The following is a 12839-nucleotide window of genomic DNA, read 5'->3' as shown; positions in this document are numbered from 1 at the left end:
TCTGGAAGGCCTGTGGGCGCAATCACTTACAGGGCTGGCATTATGGAATTTAAGACGATCATGGGAACACAATTAGCCCCACAGAGATGTGTCTCTTCTGGCATCCAGTTGACTCTATGAGCTGGGGAAGGGAAAGTGCCTCACAGGTGACCTGTCATGGTCCCACTGGGAGATCAGCAGGGTCCTGCCCATTTGCCTGAGCCCTAGGGGCATGCTGGGGTGCAGACCATAATCTCTGATGTTTTGGGTTCTGGAAGCTCACAGAAGGGCCAGAGACCTCCGCAGGCCAGGGACACAAAGGAGTTTCATGCCTCCCTAAGGGGCATGGTCAACAGCCACTTGTATTTGGTGCAGGTTCTTCCAGGAGGTAAAATAGGCAGATTGTTCAGGATGTCTTACAGTTTGCCACTTGCTTGTTACCATGGTAAAATGGTCCCCTGGGAGCAGAGATCGACACGATTGGCTGAAAGAGAAGCTTTCCTTGCTTAGATTTGTAGATGTTTCTGTCTAAGTCTTGATTGTCAGGACTGACAGCTTCTGTGGGGATGCAAGAAGGACAAGTGAGAGAGAGGTCTGCCAGTCTCTTCAGATGATATATCACAGTATTTTAGTGGTGTTGAAAATAAAGTAATTTTAATCATCATAGTTTCTGTTTAAAAAAAGCTGTGCTCTGAAAACCATCTGTCAGTTCATCCTCAAAGTGGAGCGAGAAGAGAAATGTAGCAGAATGAGTGGAAAAGTTAACAATAAAAAAGAGAAAATAAATGAAAGAGAAAGAAAGAATAAGATGTTTAAAAGCTTGCAGGAAATAGATTAGAATCAGGATGACAATAGAGCTTAAATTTAAAAGAAAAATGGGGGCACCTGAGTGGTGCACTAGGTTAAGTGTGTGACTCTTGGTCTCAACTCAGGTTGTGATCTCAGTGTCGTGATCTCAGGGTCGTGAGATTGAGTCCCACGTGGAGCCCCAGGTTGGATTCTGCACTGAGCATGGAGTCTGCTTGAGTTTCTCTCTCCCATTCCTTCTGCCCCTCCCCAGCCAGAAAAAAAAAAAAATCTTAAATAAAAAATAAAAGAAAAAAATGAGATAATTTGGTTAAGCCATTTTTCCTTTCATGAATTTCCTGGACCAAGTAACAACTCCAGACCATCCCCCGCATACATCACTGTGTATGTGCTCACAGGGAGGTTATCTTGTGTTTTGCTTCTTTCTCTCCTCCTCTGCCTTAACAAGAGATCTCTTGCTAATTGGCAAAACTAATGGATTATTTCATGTCCTTTGCTTTTATATATGAGCAAAGATGGATTTTTCTCTCTTGCTTCCCATGGCATTGCTTTGATGGACTACCATGTAACAGAAGATGCTTGCTTATGGTTCTCAATTGCTAATTAAGTTTGTTACCACACGTATTATGTGCTTTTTGGTGTCTGAGACTTCTGCCTCTAGAGTGACCAGCATTTTCTATTTCCTCTTTAGCTCTTGTTCCTGAATTAAGAATAATGCACATTGTTTGCCTCTGTTTATGAACTTTCTATAAATTTGTTTGCTGCTCTGAGCATTTCTTGTCAAATGCCAGTGTTGTAATTTTAAAGGATAACCAGGTTATGAATTAATATGTGGGTTTTTAAAATTTTAGTTCAGAGTTGTTTGCTCTGTAAAAAAAAAAAGAATTAACCTAGGTCATAGTTTATTCCACCTGAAAAACTATCTTTAAATCACACAAAAAATTTGTCTTTTTTAAAAAAAAGTTTTTATTTAAATTCCAGGTAGTTAACATACGGTGTAATATTAGTTTCTGCTGTACAGTATAGTGAATCAGCCCTTTCATATAACACCCGATGCTCATCTAAATTGTCTTCTTTTCAAAAACCTTTAAAACTAGGCATGGTGCTTACTTTGCTACATCATCCCAAAGATTATAAGGTCTAGAGGGGAATAATCAAGGCAGTTACTTTTGGATCAGTTGAACCAATAACTGCCTTTAGTGAATATCTTTCTTTTTTCTTTAAAAAAAAATTATACTAGCAATTGCCTTCTTTATCAATAGAGCATTGGTTGCATGTTGATATTCTTGGTTTATTTTCTGGTTTTAAAATGATATAAGACCAGAGTCCATATTTCTAAATTAACTAGTTTGCTAAACCGTTTTTGAAATATGTTGCTAGAATAAACTTGCATTTTATTTGACCTAAAACAAAATAGAATGATTCTTTACCGGCATCCTAGTCAGCTTGGGCTTCTATACCAAAATACCATAACTGGGTGCCTTGTCAACAGCACAAATTTATTTTTCATAGTTCGGGAGGCTGGGAGTTCAAGATCATGGGGCCGTCATGGCCGGGTTCTGGTAAGAGATCTCTTCTGGGTTGCAGACTGCCCACTCTTCTTGTCTCTTCACATGGTAGAAAGAGAGGGAGCTAATTAGCTCTCTGGTCTTTTAAAGGGCCTTACTCCCATTTATGAGGACTCCACTTCATGGCCTAATCAGCTCCCACAGGCCCCACCACCAAACACATCACAGGGGGATTAAATTTCAGCCTATGAATTTTGGGATGGGGTGGAGAACACAAACATTCAGTCCCTAACAACCAGTGTATATTAAGGGATTTATCTTGTTTGAAATTAGCTTTATTGTCCATTTGGTAATGAAATGGGTTTTCCACTTTTCAGTTACAGAGCTTATCAGGAATATATTTGATTTCATTTCACAAACTTAAAAAAAGTATTTGTGGCCTCATTGTTTTGGCTGAGTCTCATGCGGTGGCGTGTTAAGGAGTTATTTTTAAAAGAAGATAACCGTCTCAAATGTGACTGAGAAAATTATTCCCTTAAACCCTTAAACTCTGAAACAAGGCACCAGAAATTTCTCTAGGAGAGTAGGTTAGGGAGTTTAATCAACCTTGAAGCATAAAAGCTATTTTATTTGATGAAACCTGTTACCACACTTGCTCACATCCTATAGTTGTGTGGTAATTCCATCAGGAAGAATAGTTTTCTATAACAAAGCCATTTCCAGGTAATTTCTCCCATTCAAGATGATTGCTACCGCTTGGTGAACATGCATCGGGTTTTGCAGGTTTCTCATATATTTCATTTAATTCTCACAAAATCCCTGAGCTGGTTATTACTTCTGTTTAACGTATGTGGTGTCTACTATGCAGGCAAATTAAGCTATTTTAATAAGTTTCCACGTTTACATAGTGGTAGAATGAAATGTTTGACCCTAATCCCTGCGTGGGTAGTAGTTTTGAAACATGTTATTTTGGTTGTCTACCCAGAAAGTAATTTGGAAACCCTATGTACTCCCTGACACCTTACATTGTCACCTAGAATTTTTATTGTATGTTTGTTTAAATAGTTGTGAAAGATGTCATTTCTGACATATGATAAATCTTGACAGTAAAGGTTCTATTTCTTTTTAAATATAACCTATGTGATAGAAATAACACAGAGATTTGGTACATCATATATACATTTTTTAAAAAGTCATCTTTGGAGTTTTAATTTTACATTGCTCTGTTTTCTTCCTCTGTGGAACTCATATTTTCATTCTACTACTCCATGGGTTTTTATCCAATTATTTAATATGTATATATTTTTTTGCTTCAAAAACTTTCATTGATGATTTTATACATTTCAGCAAAAAATACATACTTAAACTGAAATTGATTTAATTTTTTGTGTGACATAATTCTTTAAGCCATATAAGATTTCATTTGGAGTGGGTTATCATTATAATTATTATTAGTACACAATTTAGCAAACAACATGAATATGCTATTTTGACAAATAATGATTAATATAAGAGGTACATACTTTTATTAAGAATGCATCATTTAATGAGATAGATGAGGTTTTTTCCCCTAATTATGGAACTACTTCTAGGTGAATAATATTGCTAGAATGAGAGAGAGTTCAGAACGAGTTTTAATCCTTTTGTTGGTTTCTATGTATGTGAGCACTTAAAACTGTTTTTCACATAAATAGATGGAAATAAAGCACTTTTGAACCCCTTTCAAGTATATGCCAAATACCTCATGTGATCTATCACAACTGCTTTTAATAATTAACAGACAATCAAAATAGATTTTTCTTTAATTTTGTTGAAAGCAAAGAATTAGAAACCTCTTGATTTATGAAAGTTATTTGTTGCCTTGTCATTAGGTTCTTATACATATTTAATTCCTGGGAATTATATAAAAATCCTTTATAAAAAAATCCTTTATCAAGACATATCAAATAACTACTCCTTCTTCCTTTAACTCTTTACTTATGGGCACCTTGCTTAAACTGATATTCTCAGGGTTAGGAATAAGGCAAAATTATTACTTTCAAAATACTTTTGTCAGCGTCATTATTATTTTTCATTAACTGCTTTCATTGTGTGCTTATAAATATTTTTTATCAAAATCTTGGAGCTACATATTTAGCTTATCAATATATAGATAACAAGTATGCTGTATCATGGTTAGCTCAGCTGGTTCTCATTATCTAAACAATAAGCAAATGTTTTTACATTAGTCTCCATGACCACTATTTCACTTCTTAATTCTTTTGGATTATGGCTATGTGATTTTTATGGAAGAGGGGAAGCAACAGTTGAGCTTAAATTGTTTTGATGATTCTTCTGCCCCAAATTATCTTTGAATCATTTTGGTGAAATTTTCAATTTCATGTATGCTCACTACTTCACGAAATAAAGTACTGAAACTCTAAAATTATTAAGTAAACACTCACATAATAGCCTCTACAATGGCACATCCATGCCTACGTACCCCCCTTCCCCTTCTTCCCCGTCAATACCACTGATTGCATATTGTTTCTACGCATTTGCTCTTTGACTCAGAGAAGTCTGACATTGACTATCTCATTTCCATATCCTGCAGATTGGGAAGGAGAATTCTAGAGGGATGTTCCTGACAGCACTATTCCCCTAAACAAAAAAATTTGGAATTCATAGGTTTTGTTTATGGAAACTCATCTAGAGTTCAGTGTTTTTACTGGTTTGTATTTTTAATTCATTTACTCAACAAATGTCTACTGAATCACCCTGTGTACAAAGACTGGGGATATAGCAGTAAACAAGTGAACAAAGTATGACACAGTACCTGCCCTCAGGTAAGTTATACTATAGTGGGGAGTCAGACATGAAAGAACTAATTGTAACATTAATAATTCAGTACAATTATGAGAACTTCTATGAATAAAAGACAACGTGCTATCAGAGCATACAAAAGGGGATTGATCTCTCATAAGATCTGTGGGAAGAGATGAGTAGTTAAATGTGCATTGAAAAACAATGCTCTGGGCAAGAAAGCAAAGCAGGACCTCAGCTGGGATGTCTCCGCAATGGTCCAAGAGAAAGGTGCCTTTGACCATAGTGGTTGCAATGGGTGTAGACAGAGTGAACACACCTAAGAGATTGTTAGGAGGTTAAGGGATACAATATGTACCAGGGAAATATTCCACATGATCAAAGGAAAACTTAATATCTGTGACTAGAGCAGTGTATTGTCAACAAACCCCAATGCTTAGTGGAAAATTAGAGATGAATTTTTTTCTTTTTGTCTTCCATCATCTTCTGTCAGTTCTACTTGTTTTACTGTTAGAAAGCTGGCTGAGCAAAGGGATTCAGAATTTCACTGAAATAATAGTTTTCTGATGGAGTGATCTATTCTTTAAAAAAAAAAAATCATTTTGACAACTCTTGCCAAAGCTGTGTGCTTCACTTGGATAGCCCTGGGGCATGAAGAAGACTGGGTCATGGCCTCTACCTTTGATATTCTCATTGTCCAACGAGGGAGACCTGTCCACAGCATCATGGTACATAAAATACCAAATGACCATTGAGGGGTTAATTATGAACAATGTCCTGTTGGAGACTTTGGGGGAGTGAGGGTGGGGTACCCTGCCATTAAGAGAGAAGGCTGTGGAGTCCGGGCTTGGATTTGGAAACATCGATTTACTAACTTCCTCCTCTAAGTTTTCTACATTGTCTCATCTAAGACATGGGAGTAATAATAGGGGATTATTCATAGGTGGTTCTAATAATCATATGGCATGATACATGAAAATCATCAATTGGCAGAGGATGTAGTAGTGGCTTAATAAATACAATAAATTTAGCTGTTCTATTGTTCTAGGGGAGGGGATTATTAGCCTTCTGAGTCAGGAAAAGTTACACAGCAATGCTTTATATCATATTTAAAGGGTGTATATAGCTGACCTTTATTTTAATAAGTTTGGGCTAAAGGAATAAATATGTTTTATGACAATAAAATAATTTATTGAATATTTATTACATGTTAGGTACTGCTCTGAGTATTATAGAGATATTTTCTAACTTCATTTTTGTCTGGCCTTAAGAAGGAAATACTATTACTATGCCCATTTCACAGATGAGAGTCCTGAGGTCCCAAAATATCTGTTACTTGCCCACGATTACATAGTAAATTGCTAACCTGAGATTTAAATCCAGTTCAGACCAACCCAGAGCTTTGCTCTTAAGTTTTACAAGTTTACAAGCTTCTTTACTTAAAAGCGCTGCTGAATTCAAACCAGCTTTTACTTATTATGTATTTGCTCAATCTATAGAAATTAAAAATACATGGGGCGCCTGGGTGGCTCAGTCGTTAAGCGTCTGCCTTCGGCTCGGGTCATAGTCCCAGGGTCCTGGGATCGAGCCCCGCATTGGGCTCCCTGCTCGGTGGGAAGCCTCCTTCTCCCTCTCCCACTCCCCCTGCTTGTTTTCCTTCTCTCACTATGTCTCTCTCTGTCAAATAAATAAATAAAATCTTTAAAAAAAAATTAAAAATACATTGCTATAATGATTCAATAAAAATATTTATTTTATTTTATAAATAAATACTTATTGTAGGAAGTAAATCCATCAGGGAATAAACAATACATTATTGGTTATTCCGATTCTCATAGATGATTACTGTACACATTTTGCTGTAAATATCTTCAGACATTTCCCCCCAATGCACTGATGTATGAGATGTATGTATATAAACCTATACTTTTATGATAAAAAATGAATGGGATCACCCTGCACATGTTTTTACCTACTTTTTCACTAAGGATATATTATAAAACTCTGCACGTTTAGTATGGTAGTGTGTAGTATAGTTGATAGAGGATAGTAAAGACTCAGCAAATGTTGGTGGTCACTGATTGTCATCATCATCATCTTGAAAAATCACCCTCCAGCTAGGCTGTAATAATTTGACATTTCAAAAACAGCGCATTCTTGGGCGCCTGGGTGGCTCAGTTGGTTAAGCGACTGCCTTCGGCTCAGGTCATGATCCTGGAGTCCCGGGATCGAGTCCCGCATCGGGCTCCCTGCTTGGCAGGGAGTCTGCTTCTCCCTCTGACCCTCTTCCCTCTCGTGCTCTCTGTCTCTCATTCTCTCTGTCTCAAATAAATAAATAAAATCTTTAAAAAAAAAACAACAAAACAACCACAGCGCATTCTTTTCAGCACACCTCCACCAAATGTGACTTCTATCACATAATTTTTGTGTGTGTGCTAATCTTGAAGATTAAAAATGGAATCATGTTGTTTTATTTTGCACTTATTTTATTGTTAATGAGGTTAAACTTTAGTCATATGTATTTTTATTTTTTGAATTTTTTTCACCTGTTTTTTTATTAGTTTGCTTATTATTTTCTTATTAGTGTGTAAGAACTCTTTATATTATGATTTTTTAAAAAAGTTTTTATTTTAATTCCAGGTAGTTAACATGCAGTGTTATATTAGTTTCAGTTGTAAAATATGTTAATTTAACACTTCCATACATCACCCGGTGCTCATCACCACAAGTGCCCTACTTAATCCCCATCACCTATTTCACCCATCTCCATACTCACTTCCCCTCTGGTGACCACCAGTTTGGTTTCTATAGTTAAGAGTCTGTTGCTTGGTATGCCTCCCTGTCTGTTTTTTTTTCCCCTTTGCTTGTTTGTTTTGTTTATTAAATTCCACATATGAGTGGAATTAGATGGTATTTATCTTTCTCTGACTTATTATTTTGCTTATTATAATACACCCTAGTTCCATCCATGTTGTTGCAAATGGCAAGATGTCATTCTTTTTGATGGCTGGGTGATATTCTGTTGTGTAAACCACATCTTCCTGATTCATTCATGGGCACTTGGGCTGTTTCCATAATTTGGCTATTGTAGATAATGCTGTATAACATTGGGGTGCATGTGTCCCTTTGAATTAGAATTTTTGTATTCTTTGGGTAAATACCTAGTAGTGCAATCGTTGGATCATAGGGTAATTCTATTTTTAACTTTTTGAGGAAATTCCAAACTGTTTTCCAGAGTGGCTACACCACTTTGCATTCCCACCAACAGTGCAGGGTTCCCCTTTCTCCACATCCTCGCCAACACCTGTTGTTTCTTGTGTTGTTGATTTTAGCCATTCTGACAGGTGTGAGGTGAAGTCTCATTGTAGTTTTGATTTGTATTTCCCTGATCAGTGATGTTCAGCAACTTTTCATGCCATCTGTATATCTTCTTTGGAAAAACATCTATTCATGTCTTCTGCCCATTTTTTAATTGATTCTTATATATTAAGTATATATTGCAGGTATTTTCACCAACTTGTGATTTGAGTTTTACTTAGGCTTTAGTCTATTATTTTATTTATTTATTTATTTATTTATTTATTATTTTTAAAAAAGATTTTATTTATTTATTTGAGAGAGAGTGAGTGAGAGAGAGCGAGAGTGGGGTGAAGGGCAGAGGGAGAAGCAGAGTCCCTGCTGAGCTGGGAGCCCGATGTGGCACTCGATCCTGGGACTTTGGGATTCATGACCTGAGCTGAAGGCCGACATAACCGACTGAGCCACCCAGGCACCCCTAGTCTATTCTTTTAAATAAATAAAAATAAGCAATTAAATTTGAGTCATTTTTTTACTGTGGTTTTTCTCTTTGGTATTTTATAAATAAGTCTTTTCTCATACCTACATAATGTGTATATGACATTTTTGACATTAAAAAGGGGGATCCATTCTTTGAGATTTGGGAACCATTGGTATAAGGAATAAAGTCACACAGACCATGGGTCTATATCTCTGGTATCACTGAAAGAGATTGAAAGTCTCTCTGTGTTGGGAAGAGTTTCAGTGGCTGGTGGATGTTTAACAAGTTTCTTCGCTTGTCAAATTCTGAAAAGTTGAGCTTTTGTTTTCATCTGCTTTTCTTGAAACCACAGAACATCTTGTCTATCAGGTAATCCACTACAAAGTGCAATACATCAAAAGGGGCTCATCTTCATACTGAAGTTGGGACTTCTGAGGCAAAGGGATTAGTTACGTTTTTGAACTTGTTTCGTTAATACAATCAGAATAATAGTAATGGATCAAAATATTTCCACATCTTACACTGTGTTGTTCATCATGGAGAGGAAAACAGTTTTGTTTTTCAAAGATATTTGTTTATATGTAACACAATATTAAGTATGTAAATAATGTGCATGTCTTGCTGTGGACTTGAAAGGATACGAACCAATGTGCAGATGAAATTCTGGCTTATTTTAGGAACTCAGTTTTAAATGTTGGCTTATTGAATTCTGTGTTAAAAAGCTATTTAATGAATTGCTTTTATTGTGAAATTCATCAATCAAAATAGAAATGCCTTTCCTCCTGTCAAAGAGCTATATGCTTTTATGAACACTTTAATCCCACATTTAACTTAGAATCTTTTTTTCTTTTCTAGCTTTTGTTTCTACCAATTTGACAGTATACATGGAGACTGATGGCAATGCTCTTGTAAGTACCCTTCGACTTAAATATTCATCGTCAGTTTGATGAATGAGTAAGAAATTTAAAAAGTTGATCTTAAGTTCGGCTAGCTATTTATTGTCCTCCATTTCCTTAGCCACGTTGGAATTACATGATCCTTTGGTTAGGTTTCGGGGTTTCTTATGCTAGCTATTTGCTTTTAAAGATCAAAAACATAACCATGATTTTCATGTAAGGTACGTAATGTATCTCTGTGTTTGAGGTCAACCATGGTATTAGTGCAACCTCTCATGCCACCTCTATGGGAAACATTCTGCCAATTATTATGCTGACGTTGTAGGTTTTTCTAAAAATAATTTTATAGCTATAAATTTGCCTATTTAAGTAAGTCAACTGAGCAAGTGTATTACCTCTATTAGACAAGGACACTAATGATGAAGGGAAAGATAAAAAGTTGATGTAGATAACATGGTATTTCTAATAGGAAGGGATGTGGGGTACTGTGGGATTGTATGGTGTGAATCTTTTGGCAAATCTAATGACCTCATGATGGATGAATAGGATAGAGTTTTTAGAGTAGAGCCAAAAGCAGAACCAGAAGTGGGGTGTTGAGAGAATATAGTAGGGGCTTCCTGCCAAATAGGGGACATGGCCAATGGTTTCCTGATGCAAATTAGGAAATGGATGTCAAGGCAGGTTGTAGGAATAGTGATGGAGAAATTGAACTAGATAGCTCCTGGAAGGGACATCTGACTAAAAAGCAGGGCAGCTGATTAATTCTCTGCTTCATTAACAATTTCATTTCCCAGAAATAGAGAAAACAATGAGAGCACTTCGATTCTGATGCTAATTCTAAATGAGGAGGAAAAGCTTGTTAGTGATGAAAATGGTAGAAACTTTGGGAGACAGGACTGCAGAAAACTAAAAATGAAAACACAAATTATAGTCAGTTATGTACCCTGGGAAAATTGCCATCTAAAAATTGCAGAAAAGGAAAATGTGATCCCTTGGACACAAATGGGTAGGTGTTGTTTGAACATGGAAATGTGAATAATCATGATGAAGATAAGAGGAACAACGAAGAGCATACATGCAGCTGCAATGGGATTCTTGGCCAGGGTTAGACATGAAGGCATATGCATGGGGTGTTAAATGAGGGTCCTGTGGTCAAGGGCAAAAAGAGGTGGCCATCACAGATTTGTAAAAGAGGAACACTAAAGTTTACAGTACCCAACGTTTATAAGATTTTTTTAAAAAATGCATATGATTATAAGGACGTGTGTATGTGTTATATGGAGCAAAGAAATGGAAAGGGAGAATTAGAATGGTTGGATCCTTGAGAAAAGTAATGGAGGGTTTAATTTTTACTCTGTTTTCCTATCCTACTGAAAGAATGTAGTGTTCCAGCTGGAAAGAGTTCATCACATATGTTTAAGAAGAAATGGAAACTAAGATAATAAGAGTGCACCTAAACACTTTAATGAATTCATTCATTCATTCATTCATTCAAACATTCATTTAATGTTCACTGATTACCTCTCCTGACTCTATCATGTATCAGCCATTGTACTACATAGGTCCTGGAAATGGAAATATGATCTGAAACAAGTTCAAATCTCCACATCTTAAGGCAAGTAAAACCATGGCTATTAGAACAGACTGCAGATGCGATCACCAGAGGGCTAACATACCACCCATATAATTTCCAATCAAGTACTGCTATAATATGTAACCTGCTTCCCCTTGGACAGGGAGCAAGTGGATTCTGTCCTTACTGGTGGGAACTCTGGCTATTTATGGGTTTTTCTCATTTCCTGAGCCATCCTTCACACCTAGACTCAATCAGCTCAGTTCTCCTTGTGTGCCTATTTACCTGTTATTTTTATCTCATAGTCATCAGTGTCTAGATGGTATAGCTAAACATCTCTCTTAAGCATTTCTTCCAGCTGCTTTTCAATGGTTACCCTACTTTATATTTCCATTCAGAAAATTAGTTCAATTTTCTGCTGTCATTTGTTCTCTAAATAAAATGTAGCATAGGAGACCTATTTTTATGCTAGGTAGTTTCAGTAGGCTTGACACATTTGACCTAATCACATCCCGAAATACAATTCATTTCCACTAACCTAACATTTATTGAGCTCTGTGTGCTGAGCACTCTGCTTGCTGCTTATGATGAGGAGCCTACCATCTTCAGGGGGGAGGGCAATACTTTAAGGCACTTTTGTTGATCCTGACCTGATAGTTATTGAGGTTGGTACAGTAAATGGTACTAGTAAAACTGCTCAAGAAACTAGATTCTAAGCATTTGAAATTTTATTATGTGTGCGGTAGATGAACATTTTTTTTTCCCGTTCAGTTGAGTTGTTTGTTATCTGATAATAGTCTTTTCTCTCCTCTGAAAGAAACAGCAGAATTTTCAGAGCTAAAGCTTCACAGAGCACCAAAGGTATTAACTCACCAAGTTCTGTTGGTTTTACCTTCTTAATAGTTCCCCACCTTCCCAGACACGACACTTGCCCTTCCCTCTGCCCGTTGGGCTTCTTGCTTCTGCACCTGCCCCCTCCAACCCACTGGCCATGTGACAGCCAGAGTGAACTTTCTTACATGCAGATCTGATGGTGCTACTTGCCTGCTAACATCTGTTCAGTGGCTTCCCACTGGCTTTTGGATAAACCTTATAGTTTTAAACATAATTTACAAGGCCCCACACGATGTGACTTCACTACTCTGAATGTGGTTATGTCCCAACGCTCTGGGGTCTGTGCCTTCGGGCTCACACCTGCATCTCTGTATTAGACCCTCCTATGCTCAGATCTTCATCTTTCAGGCTTTTGTTTTTATCTATTCATGGGGTACTTCCCCTGACTCCCCAGTTCTGGGTAATAGCACTTCCACGTGGACCTCCTTGTTCAATTCCCTCTTTTCTGCCTTTGACTGGAAGCTGTGTGAGAGCTTGCTTGCCACTGAATCTCTAGTCCCTGGCACCAAGTAATTGTGCAATAACTGGTGGTTGAATAAACAAAAGCCATAATTTACCCAACTGTGGCCTGAAAGAAAGAATTAGCATAATCATCTTTAGGA

At 36.9% G+C, this 12839-nt stretch overlaps 1 long non-coding RNA gene across 3 annotated transcripts in view; it reads left to right on the top strand.

The window, feature by feature from the left end:
• LOC145723150 (uncharacterized) overlaps window positions 1–12839 on the top strand; it is a 90630-nt gene extending 77791 nt beyond the window's left edge. For all 3 annotated transcript variants that reach the window (XR_014148018.1, XR_014148019.1, XR_014148016.1), the window contains one exon: window positions 9730–12839. This is a non-coding gene — a long non-coding RNA (uncharacterized LOC145723150). The remainder of the gene's footprint in view (window positions 1–9729) is intronic.

The sequence above is a fragment of the Leptonychotes weddellii genome, chromosome 8, assembly GCF_054177405.1.
Source record: "Leptonychotes weddellii isolate Sample4059 chromosome 8, ASM5417740v2, whole genome shotgun sequence".
Classification (NCBI taxonomy): domain Eukaryota; kingdom Metazoa; phylum Chordata; class Mammalia; order Carnivora; family Phocidae; genus Leptonychotes; species Leptonychotes weddellii.
Note: the sequence above shows the minus strand (reverse complement) of the source record. Positions and strands in the feature narration are given on the sequence as shown.